The 16,228-nt window shown below is 38.9% G+C and overlaps 1 protein-coding gene across 1 annotated transcript in view; it reads left to right on the forward strand.

The window, feature by feature from the left end:
• The window catches only part of LOC138810511 (cation channel sperm-associated auxiliary subunit beta-like), a 107,806-nt gene that overhangs the window by 9,384 nt on the left and 82,194 nt on the right, over positions 1–16,228 (forward strand). The gene's annotated exons all lie outside the window — the stretch shown is intronic.

Genomic DNA, 16,228 nt, shown 5'->3' on the forward strand with positions numbered 1-16,228 from the left:
TGTTCTCTAGGGGGCAAAATGATCCTCATTTTAGAACCACTACACTACAAAAGCATTGGGTGAGCTGGGTGCCGGTGGCTCATGCCTGTACTCTTAGCTACTTGGGAGGCTGAGAGTCCATGAGATTCTTATCTCCAATTAGCCACCAGAAAACTGTAAGTGGTGCTGTGGCTCAAGTGGTAGAGCACTAGCCTTGAGCTGAAGAGCTCAGGGACAGATTCCAGGCCCAGAGTTCAAACCCCATGACCAAAAAAAAAAAAAAAAAAAGCAATGGATTCAGAGAAAAGACCTTAATAATTATCTCTTTTATTTCCTCCTTTTTCAGATGGCTGTGATTTACTTAAGCTCTCATAGTTCTTAAGTTACAGAGATTGCCACTCAGGTTTCCTGATTTCCCAGATATGTTTTTCCTACTATATCATGCTTTAGTTGAGTGTAACATCCTCTAACTGTCTTGTCTAAGTTCCTGAGTTCTGTTGTGGCATAGTCACCCATTTCATTATTAGTTATTCAGTTACTTATTCCATACTATAAATAAATCTGCAATTTTCCTTAAATATCCACTTGTACTTATTGTCTTAGGTTATTTTCCCCAGAAGCAACTCTGAGGTGAGAAATCTTGAAATGGAAAATATATACATATATATATATATGTATATAAATATATACATATATATATGTATATATAAAACTAGGAAATATTCTCAGGAAAAGTCAGAAAGTAGAGAAGCTGACAAGTAGGAAAAGGAAAACAAACAAGGGTACAATGTTAGACATCCAAAAGGTTTTCACTCAGTCCCATAAGAGAGTTCTGGAGACAGTGTAGATCACTCTCGTGTAAATTCCCCATAAGTCTGTGTTTAAGGGGAGTCTCTTTCATATATAAATATATATATATATATATATAACACATATACACACAAATATTTAAGTAATTGTACAAAGGAGTTGTCACTCAACAAAACAGTTTATGAATACACTGTGTCTTGATCAATATCACCATATTCAGAATTCTCACCCATCCCTCCCAACCCACCCCTTCTCTTACTTTTCTTAATTCTGTAGTAAATACACTGAATTGTTTTACTGCATTCTCTCACTTTCCTCTTTTCATCCACCTACTCTCTAACAAAAAGTCTCTTAACCTCTATACTGTCAACATTTGGGGCGAGATTCCTTGTTCGTGATTGTGAGAGTCTGTCCTATGCATTGTAGAATGTTTAGCAGCATCCCTTCCTTCTACCTACTATGCACCAATAATATCCCAACTCCCTTTCCCTTACTATGATGACCAAAATTATCTCCCTTCATTTTGACTGATGGAAATCAATTATCTGGTGTTGCTAATCATTGGTGTTAGTGCTATCCTGGGGAGACATTGTCAGGGACTTCAGGTTCAGACAAAATAGTCTTTATCAGCCTAAGAGTAGCTCAGTAGATGGTGGTTCCTGAGAGAGGTTGATACACTCAAATTTTCTTTTCTTTCACTAATATTTTTCTTATAAATCCAGCCCTCTGGATTATGGAATATGTTTTTAAAAATATGTAATACATGCCATACTGATGTTGTGTGCTTTGGTTGATTAAAGTCACCTAAAAGGAAAAGGCCTGTGTGAGAAAGTGACACTTGAGCTGAGATCTAAGCACTGAGAAAATCATGTAAAGACTTAGGAGAGCCTTCTGGACAGGAAGAGTATGAAAAAATCCCTATGGTAAAAAAGTGCTCAGTGTGTTTCAGAATTGAAAGAAGTGGTTTGGGTGCTGGAACACAGAAATCGAGAAAGGTGAGAATGAAGGGGGATGAGAGAAGTTCAAAACGCAAAAGGGCTAGATTATAATACCTGGCCTCAGTGATCAAAGTTAGGAATTCTTATTTTATTCTTAGGGAAATGGGGAACCGTTGAGCAAACTTCCAAGTTTCTAATTCTGATTTAGATTTTTCAAAGAGAACTATTGTGCAGGTGTGAGCCATCATTTAGAATTGGAATAGAGACATCAAGAAATTGGTCTATTGAAGAAATGGTGATAGTTTGATTAAGGTAGAAACATTGTAAGAGGAAAGAAGTAAAGTGTAATAAATTTTAGAACCACAGTCAACAAATTGGCTGATAAGATGGAGGAATGAGGAAGAAGAGAATCAAAGGTGGTTCCCAAGTTTCTGTCTTCACTCTAGTAGGTAGATGATGTGAAGGAATGCTGGGGAAGAGAAGATTTATCATAGGAAATGGACAAGATGAGGATCTCTATAATGATCATGTTAGATTTGGAATGAGACATACAAATAGGCTCAAGAGGACAGCCCCATATATCTAAGTTTTAAGTTCACACACAGGTCTTGGCTGGAGCTATGATTTGTATGCTGAAAGCTTGATCCCCAGTATGGAGACCAGTATTTGCAGGTTGTAGAACCTTTGAAAGGTATGGTATAAAAATAGCTTGGACCTGCACGCCTAGGTGCACACATGTGCATGTGCACGCATGGGCACGTGCGCGCACACACACACACACACACACACACACACACACACACACACACACACACACACACACACACACACACACACACACACACACACACACACACACACACACACACACACACACACACACACACACACACACACACACACACCCCTAAAATCCCAAAAGGGAGGCTAAGGCAGGAGGGTCATAAATTCAAGGCCAACCTGGGTTACACCATGAGACCCTGTCTTAGAAAATTAAAAAGAGGCAAGTCCTGGTGTGAGATTATTAGGTTTTAAAGGGATTCGTGTGAGTATATTTTTACTCTCTGAGAAAGTCCTACCAAAGCAGATTGTTATTAAAAGGATGAGCCTAGCCCTTTCCCAGTCTGTTGCTTCCTTGTTCACACATAAGCCACTCCTGGCATTCTGTAATGCAATCAGAAGGTCCTCTTGCAGATGTTGGTGCCATGCCCTTTGGACTTCAGGACTGTGAGATAAATATACCTTTTGACTATTGTAAGTTACTCCAAGGTGTTTTTTATTTTCTTTCAATAAGTGAGAAGGGACCTAGACAATAGTTTGCCCATGTAATTTCTTTCACTATTACTTTTCCGTGTTGAAGTAGCAACAATGCCAGCTCCCACCTCCAGCTTTTCTCAATTTCTATTCATTTCTGGGGTGTTACACCAACACATCTTCCTGCTCTTCAGTTTCCTGCCATACCTGCTTTTAACAATGGTGTCCTCTACTTCACCTTTTAAAACAAAAACTTGGTTTTTCATAGCCATATTTATACAGTCTCCTACTTGCCTAATTTCAACTTATTGCTTTGCTTGATGTTGTGGTACTTGTTAAGCTTACCTCTGGCCAGTGCTTCTCATTCCATTTCACTCTCTCCATACTGGCTGCCAATTTCCAGGTACATATCTGAGACTACAATCTCCTGTGAGTCTCTGAGAGCTGTATTTATTTGAAGACCTCAAGGATGGGGACTCAGTTAAGCTGAGCACTGACTGATGATGGAATAATCAGCTGTCACTTGGCTGATATGACAGCTGGTCCCACAGATAGTTTACCCATACCTTGCTTAGATGTATAATCTTTTGTTTGGAATAAACCAACTATGTTGCCCTAGAACTTCTCTCCTCCCTGATGTCTGCCTGGGACTTGTTATTTTCACAGGGCCATTAGCTGTGAGTTTTCTTCTAAGACATTTTGCTTGAATTAGGTCTCAGATTCTACTCACTATATACTCACTATATATTTATAATCTTAATGTGTATTTGGGAGGGGTGATTGGGTGTGTGTGTGTAAATTAGTACTAGGGCTTGAACTCAGGGCCTGGGCTCTGTCCCTGAGCTACAGCTCCACTTCTGGCTTGTGTGTGTGTGTGTGGTTTAGTGGAAATACAAGTATTCATGGGCTTTCCTTTCCTGCTGTGCTGGCTTAGAGCCACAGTCCCCAGATCGCCTCCTGAGTAGCTAGGATTACAGGTGTGAGCCATCAGCACCTGGCTACTCCTAGCCTTTTTATTGAAGGCTAGCACTCTACCACTTGAGCCATCCCTCCACATCTAGTTTTTTGGTGTTTAATTGGAGATAAGATTCTTAGAGACTTTTCTTCCTGGACTGGCTTCGAACTGTAACCCTCAGATCTTAGCCTCTTGAATAGCTAGCTAGAAGACATAAAGCTCTAGTGCCCAGCTTAATCTTATTTAAAAGATCTTAAGTAAAACATTCTGCACTGTAATGATTATGCCCCGTTGGTTTTAATGTTTTTATTACACTTGTCTGCATTTTTTTTCTAAATTACTCTCTATGATAGACATTTCTCACATATGTTGTATTGCACAGAACCCCATATCCTTGCTTGAAAAGTTCCCACCATAGAAGTCTTGGTGTGAAGAATGTAAAAATGTCACACAGCTGTTACTTCAGCTTTCTTGCTTGGCCTAAGCATGTGAGCCAGGTTGGAGCAGTAAGCTGTACCTACACAGTCCCTCAGTTTGTGATGATAGAAGCAGGAGCAGTGGATGCTCAGTCTCATCTGGTTTCTAGAGGTGGCGTCCAACATTCGGTTCCAGAGGAAGATGTGTGGTAAACTGTGGTGATCAATGGCTCTGAGTACAAGCACCACCAGTGTGTTATGGATGGGTCTACAGTGGCTTATATGGCTGTGGTCTTGTGCCTATATTCCTGTGCATTTTCTGAGCCTTTCTGGAAATTTCAAGAATTAACCAGTTGTCTTGCTGGGTGCCAGTGGCTCATGTCCATTGTAATCTTAGCTACTCAGGAGGCTGAGATCTGAGAATCCTAGTTTGAAGCCAACCCAGGCAGGAAAGTCTGTGAGATTATTATCTCCAATTAACCACCAGAAAACTGGAAGTGGTGCTGTGGGTCAAGTTGGTAAAGTGCTAGCCTTGAGCAAAAAAACTCAGGGACAGTGCACTGGTGGGGCATGCCTATAATCCTAGCTACTCAGGAGGCTGAGATCTGAGGGTCACAGTTTGAAACCAAAAGTATGAGACTTTTATCTCCAATAAACTACTCAGAAAAAGCCAGGTTTAGGGCTGTGGCTCAAGTTGGTAGTGCTAGCCTTAAGACAGGGAGGTTCAGGGATAATGCCCCTGAGTTCAAGCCCTAGGACAGGCAAAAAAAAAAAAAAAGTAAAAAATAAGTAATCAAAAAGAGATTAGTATGCCATTTCCAGCTTGTTTCTCAAGATTGCTTTGGCTATTAAACATATTCTATATGAATTTTAAGTATTGGTTTTGTTGTTATTTAATCCTTAGATCATTTTGTATAACATAATTTTAATCATACTAATTTTCCAGTCCATGAACATAGGATATCTTAACACTTATTTGTGTCTTCTTTGATTTCTTCCATCAGTGTTTCATAGTTTTCAATGTTCAGATCTTAAAGGTCTTGGTTTAAATTTTTATAGTTGCTGTAAGTTTCATTGCTTTCTAATTTCTTTATCAGATCATTTCTTTTTTATCTATAGAAACACTATTTGATTTTTAAATGATTTTATTTTATTGTTATTAAGGTATTTTTTAAGTGCTGAGGATCAAACCTAAGGCTTTGGGTATGCTAGGAAAGTATGCAAACAATTGAGCTACATCCTCAACCCCTCTATTGACTTATATGTATCATGTGTCTTCACTATATTTCTTTATTCTGTTTTTTTTGTATATATTCTCAATTCATCTGCCATCAAAAAACAATGTAATTTATTCCTTTCTGATTTGGATGCCTTTTGTTTCTCTCTAGCCTAATTGCTCTAGTTCTAGCACTTGTAGTACTATCATGGGTAAAATTGATGGCCTGAGAAATCCTTGTCTGTCTGTTTCAAAATCTCTTACAAAACTACAGCAATAACAACAGTACATAAGACAGAAAACAGACAGAGAGACAATGGAGCAGAGTAGAGAACCCAGAATAAACTCAGGCATTTGTGGATTTTTGACAAAGAAGCCAAAGCACACTGAGGAAACGGGTTGAATTTTAGGAGAAATGCATAGAGATGTCTTCAAGAAACAATACATAAAAAAAGATAACTGCATGCAAAAGAATGAAATTAGACCCTTGTTTCAGCCCATGTCCAAAAATATCAACTAAAAATAGATTAAATACTTAAATTTAAGATCTGAAACCATGAAATTTTTAGGAGAAAACCCCATGACCTTTGTTTAGGCAATGATTTTCTTTTAAGATATGACTTTGGGGCTGGGAAGGTGGCTCAGTGGTAGAGTGCTTGCCTTGCATGCATGAGGCCCTGGGTTCGATTCCTAAGCACCACAAGTGAAAGAGTGCTATCCTTGAGCTGAAGAGCTGAGGGACAGCGCCCAGGCCCAGATTTTAGGCCCCACAACCTACAAAAAAAAAAAAAAAAGATTTGACTTCCAAAGTCATATAAAAGAAAAGCAAAAATGGATAACTTGGATTATACCAAACAAAAAGGCTTCTGCACATTAAAGGAAACAATAAAGGAACAATTAACAGAGTGAAGAGTTGAAGAGTCAGCATTTGCCCATCAATGGTACCTCCAACCAATGAGCAGGCACTAACTCCCGCCTTGGGTCTCTGAAACCTGTGAATTCTGTATCTAAGGAGCTTATGCAGATGCTTCCCCTTTTGTCTTTAGAGGCTTCTACATCCTGACCATCCTTGAATATGTCCACCTCCATAGGTCACAAGTACATGCCCAGTGCAATGCTCTGCTAGTTCAAATCTGCTAGTTCAAGTCTCTGATTGCTACTTTAGCTGGCAATAGCAACAAATTCACAAGCTCTATGTACATTACAGTAACTATAATTAAAACTATATTACATACTTGAAATTTGCCAAATAGACTTTTTTTGTCAGTCATAGGGCCTGAACTCTAGACCTGGGCACTGTCCCTAAACTCCTCCACTCAAGGCTAGTGTTCTACCACTTGAGCCGCAGCACTACTTCTGGCTTTTTCTGCTTATGTGGTGCTGAGGAATTGAACCCAGGGCCTCATGCATACAAGGCAAGCACTCTACCAACTGAGCCACCTTTCCAGCCCTGATACACATTTTTTAGAGGAGACTAAACCAAAATCTATGGACTCCAGGAATCAACTGAAAGTAGGATAATACAGCAAAGTTACTGAAGAAAACAAAACAAAAAAAAAGAAGTAAAGCCTAATATATTCAAACAAGCCATTAAAAGAGGTGAGAGGAGAGATGAACCCGATGGAGAATGTGAAACTAGATGAAAAGACTTGGTATCAAACAGACAGATACCACATAAAGTACATAAACCCACATAAAATACCATGAAGAGAACAGAAATGAGACTTAAAAAGCTTTGCCACATTTGATAAGGAAAAAACCCAGGGCTGGGAAGGTGGCTCAGTGGTAGAGTGCTTGCCTTGCATGCATGAGGCCCTGAGTTCAATTCCTCAGCACCACATAAGCAGAAAAAGTCAGAAGTGGCACTGTGGCTCAAATGATAGAGTGTTAGCCTTGAGCTGAAAAGCTGAGGGACTGCACCCAGGCCCAGAGTTCAGGCCCCACAACCAACCAAAAAAAGAGCTTATTTGCGTTTGTGTTTGGAACCAGAAAAGCTGGTTCTTAAAAACTTATTCTATGGTAACAACAATAACAAGGTTCTGGCACATGAGTAGATCAACAATGCAAAAGAACAAGCTAGAAAATCCATGAACAGGTCCAAATTTACACAGCAATTAAGGTTTTATTGTAAGGAAGTAGAAATAAGAAGAAAATAGGTTATTTAGTAAATGGTATTGGGACAACTGAGGAGCCTTTTGAAGAAAAAAAAAGCTGGATCTCTGCTTCAAAGATTATCCAAAATGATTTCCAGATGAATAAAAAAAGTCACATTAAAAAATAAAGCCATAAATTACCAGAAAATAAAAGAAAATCCATTTACTTAACTACAAAAAGAATCATGTCACTATAAAAAAAGTCAGAAGACAAAAGACAGATGGAGAAAATATTTTGTAATTCACCTCACAGGCAGAGGGCTAATTTTCTTCCAAATAAAAGCATTTACACATCATTTAAAAAAAAGATCAAAAAATGGACAAAACCTAGACACAAACAACATTTCAGAATAAGGCCAGGAAATGCAACATGAGCCTTCATCTCAGCTACTTAGGAGGATGAAGCAGGAAAGGTACAAGTTCAAGGCCAGTTTAGTCAACATAGCAAGATCCTATATTGTCTTTAAAAAGCAAACAGTTCAGAAGGGAGGTGTTAATATAGCAAATGCAAATTCAGAGATGATACAGTAATTTTTTTAAAAACACAACAGCACTTGGTGAAGTTGTGGAGAAAATGGCATTGTCACATTGATTATGGCGTATAAACTTTTACAAAATCAATGAAGGGCTATTTGTTATTATCAACATGTTTGGAGTATAACTCTGTTGTCCCCGCAGTTTCATTCCTAGAAATTTATCTTTTTGTTTTTGTTGGTACTGGGTCTCAGGGCCTTACACTTGCCAGAGAGGCCCTCTACCACTCAAACCACACATCCAGCTAGAAATTCATATTACAATTACACATGTAAAATAACATGAACTAGAATATTCTCTCTAATAGCAAAAGGCTAAGAAAATGACAAGTATTTGTTAACATATAGCCAGTCATAAACTATGACACACTCAGTGGAATAATAGACACTAAGAAGAGTGCAAAGTTGTAGAAGAAAGATATCCAAAATACGCTGTTAAATTCAAAACCATGCTACATGCTGATATGTTGGTGCATACCTGTAATCTAAGCTACTCAAGAGGTAGAGTTAGGAGGATTGTCTGGGCAAAAGTTAAGAAAACCTATTTGCAAAAAAAAAAAAAAATGGAAAAGAAAAGAAAAAAAGATGAGGGTATGAAAGCATAGCTCAATTGGTAGAGTGTCTGCTTAGCAAGTGAGGATTAAGGTTTGAATCCAGTCCAGGCAGAAAAGTCCACAAGATTTTATCTGAAGAACAATCTACAAAAAGCAGAATTTCAGATATGGCTCAGGTGGTAGACTGCCAAATGAACAAGCAAGCCAATCAACTGCTGAAACAAACCGTAGTACCAGCAAAGAAGAGCAGGAGGGAGGAAGAAGGAAGAAAGTCAGACTCAGAAAGACCAACTATCCATGTTTTCAGTCATTTATGGAATCTAAGGAAAAACAAAGACAAAAAAGAGGAACATTGCTGGGAAGGTGGCTCTGTGGTAGAGTGCTTGCCTTGCATGCATGAGGCCCTGAGTTCAATTCCTCAGTACCATATAAGCAGAAAAAGCTGGAAGTGGTGCTGTGGCTCAAGTGGTAGAGCACTAGCCTTAAGAAGAGCTGAGGGTCAGCGCCCAGGCCCAGAGTTCAAGCCCCATAACCGACAAAAAAGAGGAATGGGATGTGTGAAAATGGAGAGTGACATAACTGAAGTACATTACACACATGTATGAAAACATCACAACGAAATCTATTGCTTTGTGCAATTAATATATAGGCAAAACTGGGTGCCAGTGGCTCATTCCTATAATCCTAGCTATTCAGGAGGCTGAGATCTAAAGTTCATAGTTTGAAGGCATGAAAGTCTGTGAGGTTCTTACCTCCACTTAACTACCAAAAGAACTGAAAATGGGGCTGTGGCTCAAGTGGTAGATGGCTAGCCTTGAGCAGAAGACATTTAGAGACAGTCCCCAGGCACTGAGTTCAATGCCAATAAAATTATATATATATATTTACAACACATATATAATTTTATTACCATGTAGACACACAATTTTATTAGCATATGTATATGTATAATATATAATTGGCATATATGCTAATAAAAATTGTCAAATTTGCAGATGAGTTACACATTGCCTTTACCAAACGACAAGTGTTCTTCATTTCCTGACCTTTCCTATAATGAAAACCAGCTCATAAGTGGTTTTCCACTTTTTAAAAAAATCCAAAAGAAAAAAAAGTATTTACTCAGTTCATTAAGAAGACAAAACGTTAAGTGATTGAAAAAAGATACTGCATTTGAAAACTCAAGCTATAGATTAAACATTGTTTTTTTTTTTAAAGTGTTGGCAGAACTGCATTTTGTGTGGTCTGCTTCACTGTTTTAGTTGCTCCGCAAAAGCTTTTTAATGTGATGCAATCCCAGTTGTCTATTTTTGCTTTTGTTGCCTGTGCTTTTGGAATCATATACCAAAGACCATTGCCCAGATCAGGGCTGTGGAAATTTCCCCGCTTCTGTTAGTAGTTTTACAGTTTCAGGTCTTAGAGCTAAGCCTTTAATCCATTTGGGGTTATTTTTGTATGTGGGGAGAATTAAAAATCAAATTTTGTTCCTTTGCATGTGCTACTCAGTTTTTCCTGTACAGTTTATTGAAGAGATGACCATTTTTTTCTTCTGTGTGTTCTTGACCATTTTATCAAAAATCAATTGACATATTTTTTTAATTTTTATTGTAAAGGTGATGTACAGGGGTTACAGTTACATAAGTAAGACAATGTGTACATTTCCTTTTGAACCAATTGACATATTTTCTAGATTCTCAATTCCACTAGGCAACCAACCACTAGGGTTGGTTTTGTTTGTTTTTGGTACCAGTACCAGTATAGCTTTGTAGTATATTTGAAATCCAATAGTGTGATGCCTCCAGCTTTGTTCTTTGGGTTCAAGATTGCTTTAGCTGTTTGCAGTCTTTTCTCTTTCCATACAAATTTTAAGGACTGTTTTTCCTATCCTTTAAAAATTGTCATGGGAGGGGCTGGGAAGGTGCTCGTGGTAGAATGCTTGCCTTGCATGCATAAGGCCCTGGGTTCGATTCCTCAGCACCACATAAGCAAAAAGAAAAAAGCCGGAAGTGGTGCTGTGGCTCAAGTGGTAGAGCACTAGCCTTGAGCTGAAGAGCTGAGGGACAGCACCCAGGCCCAGAGTTCAGGCCCCATGACGGGACCAAAAAAATAAAATAAATAAAAATAAAAATTGTCATGGGAGCCAGGCTCATGCTTGTCATCCTAGCTATTGAGGAGGCTGAGATCTGAGGATCATAGTGCAAAGCCAGCCCAGGCAGGAAAGTTCGTGAGATTCTTATGTCCAATTAGCCACCAGAAAACTGGAAGTAGTGCTGTGGCTCAAAGCATATAGCGACTAGGCCCAGAGTTCAAGCCCCACAACCAACACACACACAAAATGTCATGGGAACTATAACAGAGTTTACATTGAATCTGTAGATCACTTTTTGGCAGTATAAATATTTTAATAATATTGTTTCTTCCATTTCACAACATGAGAGGTCTTCCAGTTATTTGTGTCTTTTTCCTTTCACCAATATTTTATAGTTTCATTGTACAATATTTCACATCCTTGGTTAAATTAACTTTTAAGCATTTTATTCTATTGTAAATGGGATTATTTTCTTCATTATTTTTTGATAAAATCCTTAATAGAAAAAATACTGTGTGTTGATTTTGTATTGTGCAACTGAATTAATTTACTAGTTCTAGTAGTTTTTTTTATGGAGTTGCTAGTTTTCTACATGTAATATATCATGTTACCTGCAATACAGGAAATTTGAATTCTTCCTTCCTAATTTGAATACCTTATATTTCTTTCTCTTGCCTAATTGGTAGAACTTTTTGGTAGAGCTTCAAGTGCTATTTAAATAGAAGCATTAAGAGTGATCATTCTTGTTTTATTCTTTAGCTTGCCAGGAAAACTTTTCCTCATTAAGCAAGACGCTAACCATGACTTTGTTAAATACAGAATTGTGTGGAGAAACAGCCCTTCTCCACCTAATTTGATTAATTTTATTATGAAACACTACTGAATCTTGTCAAAATTGTGTGTGTGTGTGTGTGTGTGTGTGTGTGTGTGTGTGTGATTGCATGAGCCACTAGCACCTGGCAGTCTCTTTGTATCTTTAAGAGGTTTTTTTTTTTCTGTTACTTTGGTCATACTTTATTTACCATAAGGCTTTTTAAATAAATATATATATATATATATATTATTGTAAAGATACTGTACTGAGGGGTTACAGTAACACGAGAAAGGTAATGAGTACACTTCCTATTGAGCATTGTTATCCCCTCCTTTATTCCCTACTCTCCCTTCCATCTCCAGCTCCACAACTCCTCTCTCCCCACCTGAAGTTGTAAAGTTCGATTTCAACATAGTGTCTTGTATATCTCATTGTTATAATGGGTCAACCTCTATCCCTATTTAGGCATTTTGTTTTTTCCCTTCCCCTCCCCAAATTAGAAAAATGTATATACAACATGCAGGGCATCAGAATCAAATACAGTGAAAACAGAGTTTATACCATAGGGTACCATAAGGCTTTTTTTCCTTCTATTTTTTCCCCCAGCACTTGATTCAAACATTTTGTTCTAACCTGAACTAGTTACTCTCACTTTTGCTGCCCTCTCTTCATCCCAGAAATAACCTTTCATTATTTTCCTGGGCTTCCTCCAATTCTCTATGGAGGAGTTTTGTTTTGCTGAAGTATGCCTTCAAGTAATTTCCTAAGAATGATGCATGGGATATAAACTTTGGAGTCTTGATTGTATCTAATACTATGGTAGAATTAGGCATTTATATATATATATACATATATACACACACACATATACACACACACATACACACACACACACACACGTGTGTGTGTGTGTGTGTGTGTGTGTGTTTGTGTATTTGCCAGTCTTGGGTCTTGAACTTTGGTTCTGGGTGCTGTCCCTCAGCTCTTCAGCTCAAAGGCAAGCACCTTATCACTTGAGCCACAGCGCCACTTCTGGTTTTCTGGTGATTTATTGGAGATAAAGAGTCTCATAGACTAGGAAAAAAAAATGAAATACAACAAGAAAAGGGGCTGGGAAGGTGGCTCAGTGGAGAGCACTTGCCTTGTATGCCTGAGGCCCTGGGTTCGATTCTCAGCACCACATAAGCAAAAAGAAAAAAAAAAAGAAATACAAAGAGTCTCATAGACTTTCCTGCCCGGTCTGGCTTTAAACTGCAATCCTCAGATCTCAGCTTCCTTAGTAGCTAGGATTAAAGATGTGAGCCACCGGCACCCAACCTATATATTTTTTTAAATAGGAAATTTGTTTGAAGGATATTGGGAGTCTTGAGATGACTAATGAACTTGGCTTAAGGTGAACATTCAGAAATTCTGCTGAAGGGAGAGTAGTATCAGTCTTTTCTGGAACCTTCCTCAGGAACAGACTGTCATCACTGCCGCCCGTCTTGCTTGCTCTATTCAGAATTCCTGTTTCAGAAAGAGAGGCCTACTAGGGTCTCGATTGAATATTTTTCTATACTTTTTGTTGTCATTCTGTGAATCTTTCAGTCTGTATACTTGTGTCTTTTTTGGGAATCTGGGAAAATGTTGGATTTTTTTATCTATTGTCTAAATTTATTGCTTTTTGTCTGATACATACCTTTTTATTTTATTTTCCTCTATTGATGGTTTCATTCCTATCATGCCCCTACCATATTTGGGATCAAAACTATTTTCCTCTGGGCACATTGAATTTTAAGTTTGCTTTCTGAGATTATTTTATCTTTTTGATCTATTTCTTGCACTTAGTCAACTTCCATATCTAATCTTTTTTTTTTCTGTGTCTATTGTGTGTTATTTTGAGCTTATAAAGGTGATGTACAGAAGGATTACAGTTACTTAAGTCAGGTAAAGAGTGCATTTCTTTTTGGACACTGCCAACTCTTCCCTCACTCTCCTCTAGTGCAAATTCTTTTCTTTTTCCCAGTTGGTTCTGGGGCTTGCACTCAGGGCCTGGGCACTGCCTCTTTTTTTGTGCTCAAGGCTAGTGCTCTACCCTAGAGTCACAGCACCACTTACAGCTTTTTTTTTCGGGGGGGGAGGTCCAGTCATAGGGCCTGAACTCTGGGCCTGGGCGCTGTCCCTCAGCTCTTCAGCTCAAGGCTAGCGCTCTACCACTTGAGCCACAGCGCCACTTCCGGCTTTTTTTTTCTTTTTGCTTATGTGGTGCTGAGGAATCGAGCCCAGGACCTCTGGCATGCAAGGCAAACACTCTACCACTGAGCCACCTTCCCAGCCCCGCAAATTCTTATCTTAACATACTTAATTCAAGTTGGAGTATTGTATCATAGTTTTGTCTCCATTTTTATGAGGTTTTATTGTGTATACACTTTTTTTAGTTGGAATATTTTTATCTGTTGTGCACTCTACTTAGAACATTTACCAAACATGGTGGTACACACTTACAATTCCAGCACTCAGGGATGGTAGCAAAAGAGTCATAATGCAGGGAAGCCTGGGCTATTTTACAAGACCCTGTGTCAAAAAAGAAAGAGAAGAAAGAAATGTTTATTGTAAACCAAATACTGTGTTGTGCTAGGAACAGCCTTATGCAACTGATGTCTAGCACATATCTTGATTATATAGAAGGCAATGTGTCCAGGCATTGGCCCACATCTGTGTAATGCTAGCTACTCAAGAGGCTGAGCTCTAAGGATCACAGGTGGAAGCCAACCTAGGCAGGAAAGTCCATGAGATTCTTATTTCCAATTGACTTCTAAAAAGCTAAAAGTAGAGCTGTGATTCAAGTGGTAGAGCACTAACCTTGAGCAAAAAAAAGCTTCAGCAACATTGCCCAGCCCCTGACCAGGACCAGTATACAAATACACACACATACACACACACACACACACACACACACACACACACACACACACACACACACACACACACACACACAACACACAAGCAATGTGACAAAGACCATTTAGGTTTATGTACATACTCTGGATATTTGCACAAGAATAAAATCACCTAAGCACACATTTTCTTTTTTTTTTTTTTTTTTTGTCGGTCGTGGGGCTTGAACTCTGGGCTTGGGCGCTGTCCCTCCGCTCTTCAGCTCAAGGCGAACGCTCTACCACTTGAGCTACAACGCCACGTCCGGTTTTCTGGTGGTTTATTGGAGATAGGAGTCTCACAGTCTCTCCTGCCCGGGCTGGCTTTTGAACCGCGATCCTCAGATCTCAGCCTCCTGAGTAGCTAGGATTACAGGTGTGAGCCACCAGCGCCCGGCAGTAGATTTTTTTATTTATTTTTTTTGGTCGGCCGTGGGGATTGAACTCTGGGCCTGGGCACTGTCCCTCAGCTCTTCAGCTTAAGGCGAGCGCTCTACCACTTGAGCTACAGCGCCACTTCCCTAAGCACACATTTTCATAATACATCTCCATTGTTAAGTGACTCATGAATATGCTTCAACCAATGACCAAGTAGAGATTTTATTGGATCCTGGTTCACACAACTATAAAAATAGTAAGAAGGAGATAACTGGGAAGATAAAAGGAGTCATTAAGCAGATATCCAGGGATCATTCTTATTTGTAGGCATGAATATGCTAGTGTGGTTTTCATTTTTCCTTAAACTCGTTTTCTCTAAGAAATGCAAACTGAAATATGTGTTGATGTCCAAAGTATCCTAAAATTAAACCTAGACAAGGGTCAGTGGTGAGGTTTAGAAGAAGCTAGAGGGAAGCTGGGCCATGGGTACAAAGGAGCAATTTCAGAGTTCTCTTGACTGTTTCCAATGTTTGAAACATCCCATAACAAAAAGCCTTTTACAAGTAGGATTCATGTTAACACAGAATAATTGAAAGACCCTTATCGTTTTATTCCTTAAACTCTTTTTTTTTGGGGGGGGGGGTCTAGTCGTGGGGCCTGAACTCTGGGCCTGGGTGCTGTCCCTCAGCTCTTCAGCTCAAGGCTAGCACTCTACCACTTGAGCCACAGTGCCACTTCCGGCTTTTTTCTTTTTGCTTATGTGGTGCTGAGGAATCGAACCCAGGGCCTCATTCATGCAAGGCAAGCACTCTACCACTGAGCCACCTTCCCAGCCCTCCTTAAACTCTTTTTGAGTCTCTATATTTTCTTACATTTAAAAAAATGAGAAAAATGTATCTCTGGATAAAGATGAACTTTGAAACCATAAAGCAACAGAAGTAATCCAAGAGGAAAATACTGTTAAGTTTGATTGCATCAGATTAGAATTTCTGTTGCCCAGAAACTGTCATAGAGTCAAGGTAAATGAAAAATTGGATTAAACATTTGCAGTGAATATTTCAAGGGATTACTCTTATTTCCTAAGCAAAACACCAAACTTCTGGTTAAAAAAAAAAAAAAAAGATCAGGGGCTGGGAAGATGGCTCAGTGGTAGAGTGCTTGCCTTGCATGCCGCTGAGGCCCTGGGTTCGATTCCTCAGCACCACATAAGCAAAAAGAAAAAAG

This window comes from Dipodomys merriami, unplaced genomic scaffold (assembly GCF_024711535.1).
Source record: "Dipodomys merriami isolate MVZ:Mamm:240054 unplaced genomic scaffold, mDipMer1.0.p SCAF_50, whole genome shotgun sequence".
Taxonomy (NCBI): Eukaryota; Metazoa; Chordata; class Mammalia; order Rodentia; family Heteromyidae; genus Dipodomys; species Dipodomys merriami.